Source organism: Salvelinus sp. IW2-2015, linkage group LG4q.1:29 (assembly GCF_002910315.2).
Source record: "Salvelinus sp. IW2-2015 linkage group LG4q.1:29, ASM291031v2, whole genome shotgun sequence".
Taxonomy (NCBI): domain Eukaryota; kingdom Metazoa; phylum Chordata; class Actinopteri; order Salmoniformes; family Salmonidae; genus Salvelinus; species Salvelinus sp. IW2-2015.
The window spans coordinates 66,945,033-66,963,100 of NC_036842.1; positions in this window are offsets into that span (position 1 = coordinate 66,945,033).

An 18,068-nucleotide genomic window follows, 5' to 3' on the forward strand; every position below is an offset into this window, starting at 1 on the left:
CTTCAGGAGTCCATTATCAGCCCATTATGGATATATGTAATGTACTGTGCAGATATGCAGAGGTCTCTGTCACCAAGGGCTGGTTATTCCTCCTGGGTATATTGGTCAAGTTGGTTGACCTTATCCTGGCTCCAATTAACCTTCGATTTGACTCCCAGTATAGCCTGTCCTTTTCTATTGTCTTCTTGAACAAGGGGGCATCAGTGAATTCATGGTCAGACTCAGAAGCACTGAATGCATGGTCAGAAGCAGAGGCATGGTTTTCTGATGTTGACCATTTCCCTTAGTGATTTTTCTCTTTCCCAATGGGTGACCATGAGGGAGAACACAGCCCTCATCAGCAGGTCATCACATCAGTCTGCCCTTGTCTATTAAGTGATACAGTATTTAGCTTAAATGGGAAAGAAAATACTCAATTATGTTTTGGTCTCTTTGGAATACCAAGTAGAACTGCAATTGGCTTATAGGTTTTAATAACACAGAGATTTTCTGATCACAGTTTGGGTGTGGTTATGTTTTTCTTATCGGTGAAATAAGTTAACAACACAGAGAATCCCTGATCACAGTTTGGGTGTGGTTATGTTTTTCTTATCGGTGAAATAAGTTAACAACACAGAGAATCCCTGATCATAGTTTGGATGTGCTTTTGTTTTTCTTATCAGTTATTTTCAGTATTTACATTCTAATAGTATTTCAATAAAGTCAGACTTTTCTGTCCATCAAAGTAAAAAGATCTAGAATAAATGAATTTACTGTATCGGTGACACTTTATTTTAAGGGTCCGTAATAAACCATTTGTAAAGGCATATATAAATTGTGTGTTCACCATTTATTAATCATTACTCCCACATTTATAAACCTTTTACTAATCATTAGTAAAGTCCTTTTGCAGTCCCTAAACTAAAATGAGCGCTATTTATACTTCATAAATACTTTAGAAATGGTTTTGAGTGAGCAGTGTAATCTTTTACAAAAAGATAGACATGCTTTTAGTAGACATTCCAGACTCCTTACTCCGGCCAAATGCTACGCCACACACATTAGTTAATTTTCCACAATGAGTCAGGATCTGAGTACTTCCCTGACCCTTCACCGAATGCAATCACATTCGGGGGCATCTGACTGGTCCAGATACCGATGGGTTGGGCCAGAGCCAGAATACACGTGTGTAAAGCAGCAGCTTGAAAATTCGTAATTGGCTTTGATACTCTGATTGTGCAAATTACATTGTTTTGTACAACGCCACTCCCACCCCTCGTCGTCACAAACAACTTCAATTATGGCCGTCTCAGACTAAAGTATGTAGSCAATGACAGAGCATCGGAAGAATTTAGTGTGAGTAGTCAAGCTAAGACATTCCCAGCAGTACCTGGTAAAAGAATAAGCACAGAACACAGTATGTTTAAGGAATATATATACAGTACCAGTCACACTTTTGGATACACCTACTCATTCAAGGGTTTTTCTTTAATTTTATTATTTTTTACATTGTAGAAAAATAGTGAAGACATCCAAACTATGAAATAACACATCTGGAATCAGGTAATAACTAAAAAGAGTTGCCACCCTTTGCCTTGATGACATCTTTGCACACTCTTGGCATTCTCTCAACCAGCTTCCCTTGGAAAACTTTTCCAACAGTCTTGAAGGAGTTCCCGCATATTCTGAGCACTTGTTGGCTGCTTTTCCTTCACTTTGCGGTCCAACTCATCCCAAACCATCTCAATTTGGTTGAGGTCGGGTGATTGTGGAGGCCAGCTCATCTGATGCAGCACTCCATCACTCTCCTTCTTTGTCAAATAGCCCTTACACAGCCTGGAGGTGTGTTGGGTCATTGTCCTGTTGAAAAACAAATGATAGTGGGACTAAGTGCAAACCAGATGGGATGGCGTATCGCTGCAGAATGCTGTGGTAGCCATGGTGGTTAAGTGTGCCTTGAATTCTAATTAAATCACAGACAGTGTAACCAGAAAAGCACCACCACACCATCTCCCCTGCTCTTCCATGCTTCACTGTGGGAACTACATATGCGGAGATCATCCGTTCATCTACTTTGCGTCTCACAAAGACATGGCAGTTGGATCCAAGATCACAAATTTGGACAAATCAGACCAAAGAACAGATTTCCACCTGTCTAATGTCCATTGCTCGTGTTTCTTGGCCCAAGCAAGTCTCTTATTAATATTGGTGTCCTTWAGTAGTGGTTTATTTGCAGAAATTCGACCATGAATGCCAGATTAACGCAGCCTCCTCTGAACAGTTGAGATGTGTCTGTTACTTGAACTCTGTGAAGCATTTATTTGGGCTGCAATCTGAGGTGCAGTTAACTCTAATGAACTTATCCTCTGCAGCAGAGTTAACTCTGGGTCTTCATTTCCTGTGGCGGTCCTCATGAGAGCCAGGCACCTAAAGGACTCTCAGACCATGATAAACAAGATTCTCTAGTCTGATGAAACCAAGATTGAACACTTTGGCCTGATTGCCAAGCATCACGTCTGGAGGAAACCAGGCACCATTCCTACGGTGAAGCATGGTGGTGGCAGCATCATCCTGTGGGGATGTTTCTCAGCTGCAGCGACTGGGAGACTAGTCAGGATCGAGGGAAGATGAATGGAGCAAAGTACATAGAGATCCTTGATGAAAACCTGCTTCAAAGCGCTCTGGACCTCAGATTAGGGTGAAGGTTCACCTTCCAAGCACACAGCCAAGACAATGCAAGAGTGGCTTCGGGACAAGTCTCTGAATGTCCTTGAGTGGCCCAGCCAGAGCCTGTACTTGAACCCGATCGAACATCTCTAGCGAGACCTGAAAATAGCTGTGCAGTGACGCTCTCCATCCAACCTGACAGAGCTTGAGATGATCTTCAGAGAAGAATGTGATTAACTCCCCAAATACAGGTGTGCCAAGCTTGTAGCGTCATATCCAAGAAGACTCYAGGCTGTAATCGCTGCCAAAGGTGCTTCAACAAAGTACTGATCAGTAAAGGGTCTGAATACTGTAAATGTGATATTTAATACATTATCAAAAATGTGTTTTTTTTAAATTGCTTTTGCTTTGTCATTATGAGGTATTGTGTGAAGATTGATGAGGGGAAAAACATTTTAATAATTTTTAGAATAAGGCTGTAACATAACAAAATGTGGAAAAAGTCAAGGGGTCTGAATACTTTTGGAATGRACTGTATATGTGATAATAACTAGCTGACTTACATTTACAAATGTGGGCGTAATGATTAATAAATGGTGAGCAAACTGTAAATGTCTTATAAATTGTTTATTATGGACCTTTAAAATAAAGTGTTCCTGAGATTGTAATCATGTATTCTGTTCTAACTACCCCCTCCCCCACTCCCCTTTTTTTCCCCCTGGTTCATTCAGAGGGCATCAACAGTAAGTGTCATCATGCAGGATTTCACCCCAATTTCAACAGAATCTGACAATTTACAGCTCTGGGCATTTTCTGCTCCTCCACCCCTCCCATCCCATATTTCTAGACTGCCATGTATTTTGAACAGACTTAATTTCATCCATAACAGCACACAAAGGTGTTGAAAAGTCCCTACAGTTTGCACTGTGCTCATGTTTGTGTGGTTCACAGAGGCAGTGGCCTGCATGTGATTACTCATTTACAATGACAGTTGGAGGAGGGAGTTCATTTTGGGATTGYGGGGGTGAAGGAATTAACTGAAATATTTTTCCCTGCCCTCTGCAGTGACAAACATGTCCTTACAACATCTGGGTCAGAGTCAGACAAATAATCATTTTCAGAGAATGGCCAACAACTAAGTCAACTTCAAAAGGACAGGACTCTTGTCTTGCAACCAATGTCTTGCACAGGTTTGCCATACAGTACTGTATTTCGAGGTCTTTCCAGTACTGTTAGAAGGTGGTGTGCTCTAATGGGCACTGCAACCTCTTCATGACAGATGACCAAGTACACTTTGGATGACATAGGCTAATCAGTATCTAACTAACTAATAATTTTGACTTACAATAGAATAGAATTTCATTTAAGAGGAAAATAACAATGTGCAATTGAAATGCCACTTATTCTTACATTGGTTCAAAATACCGCTCTCAACAACTAGCCTCTGCCTAAAAACAAAAGAGTTCATGTAGCATGTATCATTTATTGCTTACATTTTCAGGGGGAAATAAATGGAATAAGGCATTGTTGTCATATGTCAGTAACAAAATGAAGAACCCTGTCTAAACCATGACTAATATTTCAATGCATGTGTTTTTCCCCAGCTTCAGCGATAATTTAGAGCCAACACTGCTGAGGTCATGTAATGGTAAAACAGGTAGAAACCCACAGAGCAGAGATTGAATGCAGTTGGGACACATTATTTAAAAGGTTCAACGCAGCCATTTTTATGACAATTCCAAACCATTTCTGGGTAACAATTAAGTAACTTAATGTGACTGTTTTAAATTAAGATGGTCAAAAAGAAACAAAAATAGCTTCTTAGCAAAAAAAACTATTTCTCAAGCAATAATTTTGCTAGGACTGTCTGGGAGGGGTCTGAGTGAGGAGGGGAAAACTGAAAACTATCTGTTTTTGGCTGAGAGGTGAAACTCAATTTCTTATTGGTCTATTAACTAATTTACCACCTGGGGATGTCACCAGGCAGGTCAAAACTACATCCACCAAAACAGGCTGAAATGTCATTCGGTCTTTTCAAACAGCTRATACACTAAAAGGACATTATCATCATTTTCACAATTTCACAGTATTATTCCAACCTCAAAGTGTGGAAATATATAGAAAACACAGGAAATCACGTTTTTGACTGCACTGGGCCTTTAAAATCCCTAGGTCATGAAGAAACTCACATCCTATCAAAAATGAGAGAGAGATAGTGATGCCTCTGACTTTAGTTTGAACTCGCGGTGAGGATACTAACCATTTAAGGTTCAATAGTTCTTGCCTTGTGTTTCACACTGCAGATGAGTTTCTTTTTCAAATGGTGCATTACATAAAGCCTTTCAACTCCTACAGAGCTCAATGGGAATTAGCACTTTGTTAATGCAATACGGAGAAGTCACCTTAGTATGCATAATTCTTGGTGTTTCATAATTAATTCCTCTAACAAAAAGAGATTGAAATTGAGCACATTACCCTTGCACTGAACTGTTGACATTTCTTATTCATAAATCTAATACAAATGTAAGATTTTACTGTCCCCATCTGTGACATAATATGGCATCGCATTTCCTAGAATGATAAGAAAAGGCAGTCAAACTCACAGGTTGAATTTCAGCAAGGTTAAGTTACTGAATAAAAACAAATGCTGCCTATAACAATGGGCTGGACATGAAAAATCAGAAGATAGCATCATGTACTTCATCATTCTAAGAGTCCACACATAAATCCCAACAGAACAGTCTGAGTGGATGGGGGCATGTAGCATATCAAAAGCATGCTCTTAGTGCAGGGGTAGCCCAGCAAGGCACAGCACACAACATTAACTCTGAAACATAATGTTCATGATATCAGTTTTGTGTGCAGTGCGGGTCATTGCATATTTTATTAGCAGGAAATCATAGAAACGGCAGCTCTCCTCTCTACTGTCATCCATGTTTAATGCAGCTCTGTCCCTGGCACAGCGGGCCCAGTTAGACTATTCTAAAGCTTTTTACAATACAAATCCTGAAAGATGGTGCAAACTTCAGTTATCTAACAATCATATTAGAGTTGCATTTAGTTTTGTTTCATGCCATTGTTAGAGATATAACTAGAGATATAACTAGGATATTTTACAAAGGGAATGGTAACAACTGAGTTATATGCAGCATATTCATGATCTCCAAATTATTTTGCGAGGCAATGACAAGATTAATCTGAATTCACCCCCAAAAAAACAAAGATTGAACACATAAACAAAAATAGCTAGGGGAAAAAGCACTGTGCTCATGTACAACCATACCCTACATGCCCCAATCTCTAAAACCAGGAACTTGCTATTCTATTTCACATGAAGCACCAAAAGCATTTTCCCTTGTCTTCCATAGGACACAGGGCACAGCTGAAGATGGCTTCATAATAAACAGTACCACGCCCCATGTCTAACCTTTATAACTGACTGTTTGCCAGGGTAAGGTTATACGGACCCTCAAAACTCATAGGACTGGAGTGCTGGGTCAACGTCAGTCACAGTAATATCAGCTGACACATTGGTGAGGGTGGCGACAGGGCAAGGTTATCTGTCACTGAACGCTCATGGCCAGCTTGGAGACCATGTACTGCCAGTGCTCTCCTTAGAATGTCTCTCCCTAAAATTTGTCCCATATGGACTTGGGGGGGGTGCCCTTAGGCTTGTTGAGGATCCAAGCTACCCCTGTCGCAGTGTCTCTACCCTCTTCAGTAGAATGCTTTTCCAAGGCCCTGAGGTCAGACTGGTGGCTCAAGCCTTTACCCGCCTGCAACTCTGCCACACACACCAACCCCAGATACTACATCTCCCTCCAGATTTAGAAGACAAAAAGGGTTGAGGGCAATGATCCTACTTCAGCCAGCACAGATCATTACCCTTGGCCTAACTCTTTACCCTGAACTGCACAGTGCATAAACACAATTAACATTGCATCTTGACATGCAATGCCCAATCTGGAGGCAGCTTCCTGTCCATCTAAACATGTGGACACAGTTGTAACTTTATACAGCAATTCCAACTTTCAACTTTGAGAGGTAATCTGCTGGTTTATTACAAGACTTCTATAGTGTACATCATTTTTGGAACATGGTAAGCAGCAAGTTCTACATCATATGATCATAATATGAAACTGATGGTTGCATTACTAATTCAATAACTTTAACTTTGGGAGAGAGAAACTGACCTAGCGAGCCTAGGCAGGGTCATAACATATACTCACCTTGCCAGTTACTTTTTGAGCTCCCGTATTGCCATTGACATTTCTATCACCTGGCACATGTGCAAAACTTTGTAAACACCTGCAAGACTTTAACACTGTAGCCTACATTTCTAATCAGCATTAGTTGTAGAGATGAAACACTATGAAAAACCACAACACCCATTGTAAATAAATAAGCACTGTATATCGTTATGGGCTTTGAACTGGTTGCTGCACGTAAGACAAGCCTAATTTAATTACAAACCAATGTAAAATGGTTTAAATGGCTTGTCTCCTGGACTCACAGAATTGAAGGCTACATTTGAATACATTGAGCTTATGTCAACATGCAGTGATGTTCTGTTTGTTTGAATCTTCCTGTGAATATTATATGATGGATTGTCTACTGAGGCCTCCTCTGAGTAAATGAATCATCTTCACCTGGGAAGCTGACGTTTAATCAATACACTTCTGACCTGTTGACGTGACCCATAGCCATGAAGATTAATGTTGTTTTCCCACACCAACTCCCGTGGATCTTAACGACCCACCCCAAGCAGATTGTCAAATCACGTGTGGCATGAGTCAATAACCACCCAGCAGATGAAACAACAATCTTCTGCTCCATTTTTTTGCAAAACAAATCAACTAATCCAGTTGGGTTTTGCCACAGCATGAAGAAATAGCTTACAAAATCAGGCTTGTTGTGATGATGTGCCTGTGAACTCCCTCCTCTTCTCTCCACACAAACAGACTTAATGGTTGCTACTTGCTACAAAAATGTAATTGTAATCTAACTATTATATTGCCATTTCCTTCAAACGTTTGCTTTGTAGGCTAATGGGGGTTATCATACAACTTATTTAAAAATGTGTGTATTTGTTTTGTTTGTTTGAAATGCTAAACTGCGATCTAATCATTACGCCGATTCTGTGGCACAGAAACCACTTACACCAAAATGGAAAACGCAAATGAGTATTTCAATAAGATAAATTCAAGTAGGTGCCTCCCCGTTTCGTTACGTTTGCTCTGTTTGAGTCGTAGCCCTTTCCTGCAGTCAAATGACTAGTGGCCTCCGGTGGAATGTTATTCATATTTTTCATAATTTAAAAACATTAAAAAACAGCTGAAAATCTGGTGTTTCTATGTCAAACGGTTTTGTTCTATTTCAGTCTTCTGTGATGTACAGTATATAAAGAATAATATTGGGATGCAAACTCAAAAAAGTAATACATTTCAACTATATCTGACATGGTACAGGTGTCTTCTTTTTTAAGCCCATATCCTCGTGTGTGAGGTCTATACTTTGGTTTCAAAGTATATTTGTTCAAGACWACCAAGAACTACTAAGACTACCAAGATCACTGTGTGATCCTGATTTAGCCCACTGCAGTATTAAACAGTTTCCGTAATGAATACACCCCTGTTCCACACAGCTGACAGGTTGCGCCTCCAATTGTTATTTGGTTTTCCTATTTACAGTACGGGGTGTTTTCAGAGTTGGTTTATGCCAGGTGAGGGCAGTTCCTTTTAGATCGTCCACACTGCGCTCTTCAATGAGAGAGCCAAGTTTATTTGACAGATTCTGATGTTCATCCACATTCCTCCAAACATCAAATTTGAAGTGGTTTTAACACCCTAGGTCGCTCCTCCTGCTCAGCATCATTCCATTTCTCCAAACATKAAGGTTTAGGGATAGTGTTAAAACATGAAGTTTAGGCATTCATTCCGAATSGTTAAGTTCAGGGTTAAGGTTTGGAATAGGATTAAAGCCCAAACATTTCTAACGAGTGTCTACCATTAGGATGAACACCAGACCTTCAGATCAGGAATCATTTAAACATTTAAACGTCTTAACCCTCGCAAGGCTGCCGGCCCAGACAGCATCCCTAGCCGCGTCCACAGAGTATGCGCAGACCAGCTGGCTGGTGTGTTTACGGACATATTCAATAAATCCCTATCCCAGTCTGTTGTCCCCACATGCTTCAAGGTGGCCACCATTGTTCCTGTTCCCAAGAAAGCTAAGGTAAGTGAACTAAATGACTATCACCCCGTAGCACTCACTTCTGTCATCATGAAGTGCTTTGAGAGACTAGTCAAGGATCATATCACCTCCACCCTACCTGTCACCCTAGACCCACTTCAATTTGCTTACCGCCCCAATAGGTCCACAGACGATGCAATCGCCATCACACTGCACACTGCCCTATCCCATCTAGACAAGAGGAATACCTATGTAAGAATGCTGTTCATTCACTACAGTTCAGCATTCAACACCATAGTACACTCCAAACTCATCATTAAGCTTGAGACCCTGGGTCTCGACCCCACCCTGTGCAACTGGGTCCTGGACTTCCTGACGGACCGCCCCCAGGTGGTGAAGGTAGGAAACATCATCTCCACTCCGCTGATCCTCAACACTTGGGCCCCACAAGGGTGTGTTCTCAGCCCTCTCCTGTACTCCCTGTTCACCCATGACTGCGTGGGCATGCACGCCTCCAACTCAATCATCAAGTTTGCAGACGACACTACAATGGTAGGCTTGTTAACCAACAACAACGAGACGGCCTCAGAGTCTGGTGTCAGGAAAATAACCTCTCACTCAATGCCAACAAAACAAAATAGATGATCGTGGACTTCAGGAAACAGCAAAGGAGGCAACCCCCTATCCACATCGATGGGATAGCAGTGGAGAAGGTGGAACTTTTTAAGTTCCTCGGTGTACATATCACCGACAAACTGAAATGGTCCACGCACACAGACAGTGAGGTGAAGTAGACGCAACATCGCCTCTTCAACCTCAGGAGGCTGAAAAAATGTGGCATGTCACCGAAAACCCTCATTAACTTTTACAGGTGCACAATTGAGAGCATCCTGTCGGGCTGTATCACCGCCTGGTACAGCAACTGCATCGCCCACAACCGCAGGGCTCTCCAGAGGGTGGTGCGGTCTGCACAACGCATCACCGGGGGCAAACTACCTGCCCTCCAGGACACCTACAACACCCGATGTCACAGGAAGGCAAAAAAGATCATCAAGCACAATAACCACCCGAGCCACTACCTGTTCACCCCACTTCCATCCAGAAGGCGCTGTCAGTACAGGTGCATCAAAGCTGGGACAGAGAGATTGAAAAACAGCTTCTATATCAAGGCCATCAGATTGTTAAACAGCCACCACTAGCACAGAGAGGCGGCTGCCTACTTACAGACTTGATATCATTGGCCACTTTAATAAATGGAACACTTGTCACTTTAATAATGTAACTTTAAGAATATTAACATATCTTGCATTACTCGTCTCATATGTATATACTGTATCCTTCACTATCTATTGCATCTATTGCTCTGCCACTGCTCATCCATACATTTTATACTTATATATTCTCATCCCATTCCTTTACTAGATTGTGTGTATTGGGTTGTGGAATTTGTTAAATATTAGGCTTTGTTGTGGAATTGTTAGATATGACCTGTTAGATACTGCTGAACTGTAGGATCTAGAAGCATAAGCATTTCGCTACACTCGCAATAACATCTGCTAACCATGTGTATGTGACCAATAAAATTTGATTTGATTCATGGGATTAAAAACCCAAGCCCACCCACTGTTGCCCCTAGTGGCCGGTTTTGAAGGAATTTTCCAACATCCTCAGGACATGGACAGACGTCCAACTTCGAAGTCAATCTTGGGCGGTCTGGCTGCCCTGAGAGGTCTGAGCTCTCCTTCCATTCAGGGCTCTGGTCTGCTAACAAGGCCCACCACTGCCATCTACTGATCTGTACATCTATACTCCAAACCAAGCTCTAGATTTATAACATAAACATAGAATGAAAGCTTTAACATTTCTCTTCAAAAATATAAACTAATTGTATCTAATCAGTGAGTATGCCATTATAGTGAGTCGAAGAAGGGCCTCAATGCTGTAATAGTTATATTTTGAATCGAAACCTTAGCTCTACCCCAAAAGGTGAACTGATATCTTCAGATTAACACCTTTCAAATGATGCCTACTATGTAGCTACAGTGTAAAAGCTAAAAACAACACAATATGAACAACAGAGCACATCACCACACATATTTCAACATGGACCGCTGCTGAGTTCATATAAGTGCCCTACATCAATCTTATGTCAATAAATATTTGATATTTGTTCTGAATCATTCAAAGTGAGACCCTTCATGTTGTTCTTTAAGCAAAATGTACACCCCTTTCTCTCTCTACCTACAGTGCATTCGGAAGGTATTCAGACCCCTTTACTTTTCCCACATTTTGCTAGGTTACAGCCTTAATCTAAAATTGATTAAAATAGTTTTTTTCCCCTCATCAACCTACACACAAAACCCCAAAATGACAAAGCAAAAACAGGTTTTAGAAATGTTTGCAAAAAAAGGAAGGAAAAAAGGGGGAAAAAAAGGAATTATTACATTTACATCACTATTCAGACCCTTTACTCAGTACGTTGTTGAAGCACCTTTGGCAGCGAATACAACGTCGAGTCTTCTTGGATATGACGCTACAAGCTTGGCACACCTGTATTTGGGGAGTTTCTCCCATTGTTCTTTGCAGATCCTCTCAAGCTCTGTCAGGTTGGAAGGGGAGGGTTGCTGCACTGCTATTTTCAGGTCTCTCCAGAGATGTTTGATTCAAGTCTGGGCTCTGGCTGGGCCACTCAATGACATTCAGAGACTTGTCCTGAAGCCACTCCTGCGTTGTCTTGGCTTTGTGCTTAAGGTCGTTGTCCTGTTGGAAGGTGAACCTTTGCCCCAGTCTGAGGTCCTGAGCACTCTACAGGAGGTTATCATCAAGGATCTCTCTGTACTTGCTTCGTTCATCTTTGCCTTCCATCCTGACTAGTCTCCCAGTCCCTGCCGCTGAAAAACATCCCCACAGCATGATGCTGCCACCACCATGCTTCACCGTAGGGATGGTGCCTGGTTTCCTCCAGATGTGACACTTGGCATTCAGGCAAAATAGTTCAATCTTGGTTTCATCAGACCAGAGAATATTGTTTCTCATGGTCTGAGAGTCTTTAGGTGCCTTTTGGCAAACTCCAAGCGGGCTGTCATGTGCCTTTTACTGAGGAGTGGCTTCCGTCTGGCCACTCTACCATGAAGGCCTGATTGGTGMWGTGCTGCAGAAATGGTTGTCCTTCTGGAAGGTTCTCCCATCTCCACAGAGGAACTCTAGAGCTCTATCAGAGTGACTATCGAGTTCTTGGTCACCTCCCTGACCAAGGCCCTTCTCCCCCGATTGGTCAGTTTGGCTGGGCGGACGGCCCTAGGAAGAGTCTTGGTGGTTCCAAACTTCTTCCATTTAAGAATGTTGGAGGKCACTTTTTTCTTGGAGACCTTCAAAGCTGCAGAAATGTTTTGGTATCTGTGCCTCGACACAATCCTGTCTCGGAGCTCTATGGATAATTCCTTAGACCTCATGGCTTGGTTTTTGCTCTGACATGCACTGTCAACTGTGGGACCTTACATAGACAGGCGTGTCCCTTTCCAAATATTTTCCAATCAATTGAATTTACCACAGGTAGAGACCAATCAAGTTGTAGAAACATCTCAAGGATGATCAATGGAAACAGGATGCACCTGAGCTCAATTCTGAGTTTCATAGCAAAGGGTCTGAAAACGTATGTAAATAAGGTATTTTTTAAATTTTATTTGTATAAATTTGCAAACATTTCTAAAACACTGTTTTCACTTTGTCATTATGAGGTATTGTGTGTAGATTGCTGAGGATTTAAAAAAAATGTAATCCATTTTAGAATAAGGCTGTAATGTAACAAAATGTGGAAAAAGTCAAGGGGTCTGAAGATTTTCTGAAGGCTCTGTATATATTTATTTCTCTCTGTCTATCCCTTCATCACCCTGTTATTTCCTCTCCTCCTGTCAGTTGGACAAGCTGCTCAGTGGCCCCGAAACACAGCACGTTATGCCGCTCCGTTGATCACCGTTCAGTGTTGTGCCCTGCATCTGAATGTGATGTAAATGATAGGATAAATTCCTCTTAGGCAACATTTAGATTACTTTTCCTTTAGCTTTTTCAGAGTGCAAAGGTTAGCTGAGACTATGAACTAAAGAGCTAAGTTCAATTCCAAGAAACCGTGTTGGATGCTCTGGCAGACGAGGGCATTTTGGAGACCATTAAGCTAAACAGTACATACTGTAGGTGACATGAGGACAATAATCCTGACATGAAGAGCAAGCCAGTTTTAAACAAACATGCAGCATGCCAAATCAAATACTGGTTGAAATTAATAAGCTTTYTGACCCACAAAAAGTGTAACTGAAGTTTTCTGTTGAGCCCACCTTGCCTTGCTGTCATGTTAAAGGGGTCAACTGGAGTTGACTTGTGGGCTCCAGCTGGTTGGATGGATGTGAGTTTTATATGGGGGAAAAAACACTAAAATATGCATGATTACTACGAGCTAAGTGTTTAGTCCCCAGCATGCTCGTAACACAGTGTTGTATTATGATATCAAAGGAGGATTATCTCAGAATTCTATCTATGTTTTCATATTTGTAAGGAACCGTGGCTGTGGCTTGCAATTGGGATAATGCAAACATGCAAGATATTTTCAGGCGTTAAATGAGACAAGCMTTGACCCAGTTGACAGCTTGTTCACACATTAGATCATGCAGTCAAAGTAATCTGCTGTTGAAAATTCACATATGCCCGAATGCAGGGTTGGGGTGGGAGGTGTTTATAAAGATAGCTGAGATAATAAAGCAAGTGGGTGGGGGCATCGTTCTGGTTAATTCATATGTTCGTTTATAAATGGTGTAATTTAGAGTGGAGAAATTCCGGTCTAATAGATTCATCAATGCTCTAAGTGTAGAAACGGCTCATTGAATATCTAAGAATGTTATTCTTCCTTATTTCAGACTGTTTCACTGTCATTTCCCAAAAGCTTTGAATTATATTGTTCTGTACTGAGGCTAATAAACACGTTGTCATGGTTTAGAAAACCTTGTGCCTAAATGGCTGGACAACGATCTGTAATCCAGTTCCTTGGATTTCCTTAATTCGTATTTTCCCCTGCAGTTTGCTCAGTTCTGCATCCATACAAAGTGTAGGCTACTTGTTTGCACCAATGAACTCTGCCTATACTCCCTTTGCTCGTGTCTTCTGTAAACAATATTATTTTTTTCTGCTGCAGCATGTGATTCTTTAACAGGCTTATTCCTCCTTTTGTTAAACGTGTGTTCATAAAATCACTCTCTTCCAGCAATTTCTCCACTGCAGATTAGGTCCTTCATACATCAACACATTTGATGCAGTTCTACAGCATGTCTCTAAAACATACACATTACAATGTATTTGTGTTATTTAAATTCAGCCCAAAGAGTTCCCTTTTTTAGACATTAAAAGTTTCTTTACACCATGAAGCGTTCTGATGGACCKTAGCCTGGAAACCAATAATAATCTTAAACTCTGAAAAAATAACCTATCCCTATGATCATCCACAGAACCTTCATCAGTTGCAGAAGGAAGATTACTGCATAGCTAGCGCATAGCCAGGCAAAGAGAAGTGACAACTGTCCTATTGCTCTAGACATCAGTGCCTGTCTCTGGATGAGAGGAGGCACGCAGGTTCACATCCTGCCCCTGAGTCCTACAGTGCTGCTCACTTACCTGAGGATAGCCTTTCATAAGCAGATTCTCATCACATCCATCTCCTTACTAAGACATGCACTGTAATTCAACCCTGTGCCTCAGCATCCATTGGTCCTAGGCAGTAGTCTTTGAAGACAGACTTTGATGGTGAAAGAAGATTGATTCAGACATATTTGTAAAAAATAACGAAGAAATCTGACCTCTAGTTAAACCATAATGCTGGCAAGTGGATAAAACTGCCGTTCTAAAAACCCACAGATGTTCTTTCTAAAGTCAAATAGCACCATCTAGAGGCCCAATTAATGTTTGCTAGTAGGAGAGCCAATTAGTCCCCCAGTGAAAACAGGGCCAATACTAGATTATATTTTATTTTGATTAGCAAATACTGTTTTCTATAGGATTATCTCCAATTCAAGGATACCAATAGCCCTAACTGTCCTAGGCTGTTTCCTTAGTTCTAACCTGCCTTCCACGAGCAAAATAACCACATAATAGGCAGCCTAAGCAGAACATGTTCATTGTAAATAAACACGACTATCAGGTTTCCACTAAATAACATTCCACAGCCACAAGGTCAGATTCCACAGCCACAAGGTCAAAAGTGGCAAATAAAATGTGCTTTTTGGTCTTAATTTAAGATTATGGTTAGGCATAAGGTTAACAGTGTATTAAGGTTAAGGTTAGTTTTAAAATCAAATTTTAAGATATATTTTAGAAATGGGTGGAGTTTAGCCATAATTACGACTTTGTGGCTGTGTTAACGAGTGACGACCAGACTATCAAAGTTTAGCAACGGTCATCAAAATTGTTAAAATGTTTTAAAAACAATTCTAATAAATGCAACAGTTGGACAATGGATGAAGATATTCCAAACTTTTGGCATTTTTATAATCCATCAGATATTGACTGAATTATACCACATAAAACATTTAACTGATACTCACAAATAATGAATGGAGTTAAGTGATTTCGGTGAATTCAGGTATTCAATTTATTGTAAAATGCAGGTGCACAACTTTGGTTTTAGAAATAGGTGAACTTATATATATGTATATTTTATCAGGTCGGATAAACACCCAACAATACAGGTGGCATGTTTTTGTTGTTTTGCACACCAAGCAAGGAGTTTTTTTATTGAGGCCAATGAGAGTGTGGCATATTTGCTACGGGAGATTTATTTGATCTAAAATAATTTTCTTAATGCTTAAATTCTTAAGAGTGCACTGATATAAGTAGGACACGTGACATCCCGGCAACTTTGAGAAAAAACACTTTATATCGCATATTCATAACATAGCATCTCTCCGTTGAATACAGGCAGTCAACAACAACAACCTTCATCGAACATTTTTAAAGAATATTACAATAATGAGATGTATCCACCAATCCAAAGATTGGTGCCGCTTTGTGTATTCTGGTTACACACTAGCGTTATTAATTTACCATCTCTGTTTTWAAAAAACGTTTTAGGCTAGCTATACTTTCTTTCCCTTGTCCTGATTTACCTGCCTAAGGGAGTGATCGAAAATGTACACATTTGTTACCTGGAGGAAATCGGGGGAGGGTCATGCTTTTTCAATTTCAGTCAGGGGGAGGGTTTACTATTTCTAAAATTTAGTCCAGGTGAGGGTTATGTAATTTGTAATCGATTAACAAACCTAATGCAATGGTAAATCTAAGTGCTGGTGGTAGTGCTATACGTTCGTGGGAGTGTCAGCAATATTTGGGCACAAACCCACCGTCGCTGGACCAGACAGGACTGGCAAAAAGTGCTCTTCACTGACAAGTCACGGTTTTGTCTTACATGGGGTGATGGTTGGATTCGGGTTTATCGTCAAAGGAATGATTGTTACACCGAGGCCTGTACTCTGGAGCGGGATCGATTTGGAGGTGGATGGTCCGTCATGGTCTGGGGCGGTGTGTCACAGCATCATCGGACTGAGCTTGTTGTCATTGCTGGCAATCTCAACGCTGTGCATTACAGGGAAGACATCCTCCTCCCTCATGTGGTACCCTTCTTGCAGGCTCATCCTGACATGACCCTCCAGCATGACAATGCCACCAGCCATACTGCTCGTTCTGTGCGTGAMTTCCTGCAAGACAGAAATGTCAGTGTTCTGCCATGGCTAGCGAAGAGCCCAGATCTCAATCCCATTGAGCATGTCTGGGACCTGTTGAATCGGAGGGTGAGGGCTAGGGCCATTCCCCCCAGAAATGTCCGGGAACTTGCAGGTGCTTTTGTGGAAGAGTGGGGTAACATCTCACAGCAAGAACTGGAAATCTGGTGCAGTCCATGAGGAGGAGATGCACTGCAGTACTTAATGCAGCTGGTGGCCACACCAGATAATGACTGTTACTTTTGATTTTGAACCCCCCCCCCTTTGTTCAGGGACACATTATTCAATTTCTGTTAGTCACATGTCTGTGGAACTTGTTCAGTTTGTCTCAGTTGTTGAATCTTATGTTCATACAAATATTTACACATGTTAAGTTAGCTGAAAATAAACACAGTTGACAGTGAGGACGTTTCTTTTTTGCTGAGTTTAGCATTTGTATAATTGATAAGGCCTAAAAAGAGAGTGAATAATTCCAATCAAATTCTAAACAAAATTAAACAACTTGCTTTAAATAGGCTATGTCTAAATACACTTACAGGCACTATAATTGCTCCCTGTGGGCACATAATATTAAAACAATGCAGATTATGGAGGGTTTTGCACACGTCCAAACTTTTCTCATTAGCTGGACAAAGACTCAATATAAAGAGAAAGGGAGAATGTCCACTCACCGTTATACTGCTTCCAAATATGTTTTYTATACATATTGGAACCATCTTACAGATCGCATTCACAATTCTCCAGAAGTTGCATTGCATGCGCGCCTTGGATGTCCTCACCATAAAACCAGGACAGTGTGAATCATTCTGTTTGATTTTATTAAAATTCAATAAAATGTTAATGATTTTTTTCAACAATAAATTAATATAAAATGTAATATCATAAAATCTTCAGGATAAAAAAAAGACAGGACACATTGCTATTGAACCAGCTTTCATTATAGTAGGCCTTGGGTAAGGGTAGCCTATGTCCATGCCCATCATGAAATGACAGATGAGAACAATGGTGAATACTGGCAAACCTAGTGTTTCGAAGTTATTTTCCTGTAACAATTGCTTGTTTCCCATTTCTTATAGCGCTTTACCATTTAAACCAGCGTTTGGTTCTTCTTAAATTTCTATACCAGTGCTGCCTGAAATTAGCACTTTAGATCATGTTTAGGACATGTCAGATATGTCCAACCCTCCCATCTGAGCACAAGTGAGCTGATATAAGACCGGTAAGTGACGTACCCTTGCACAACAGTTTGAAATTAGCAGAGCGCTGGTTTTAACAGGTTAAAATTGCAAACAAACGGGCTTTTGACACAAGATCCCCTTAACAGCCAAAAATCTCCTTAGAGGGAGAGCGCAAAGATGTGGAGTTAGAGGTAAGCTTGCTACTGCCATAATTTATTTTTATAAAAATATGTTTTGTTTCCCATAATGAAGCTATACAGTATATGCGAGTTATTGACCTCACAATAAGCCATAC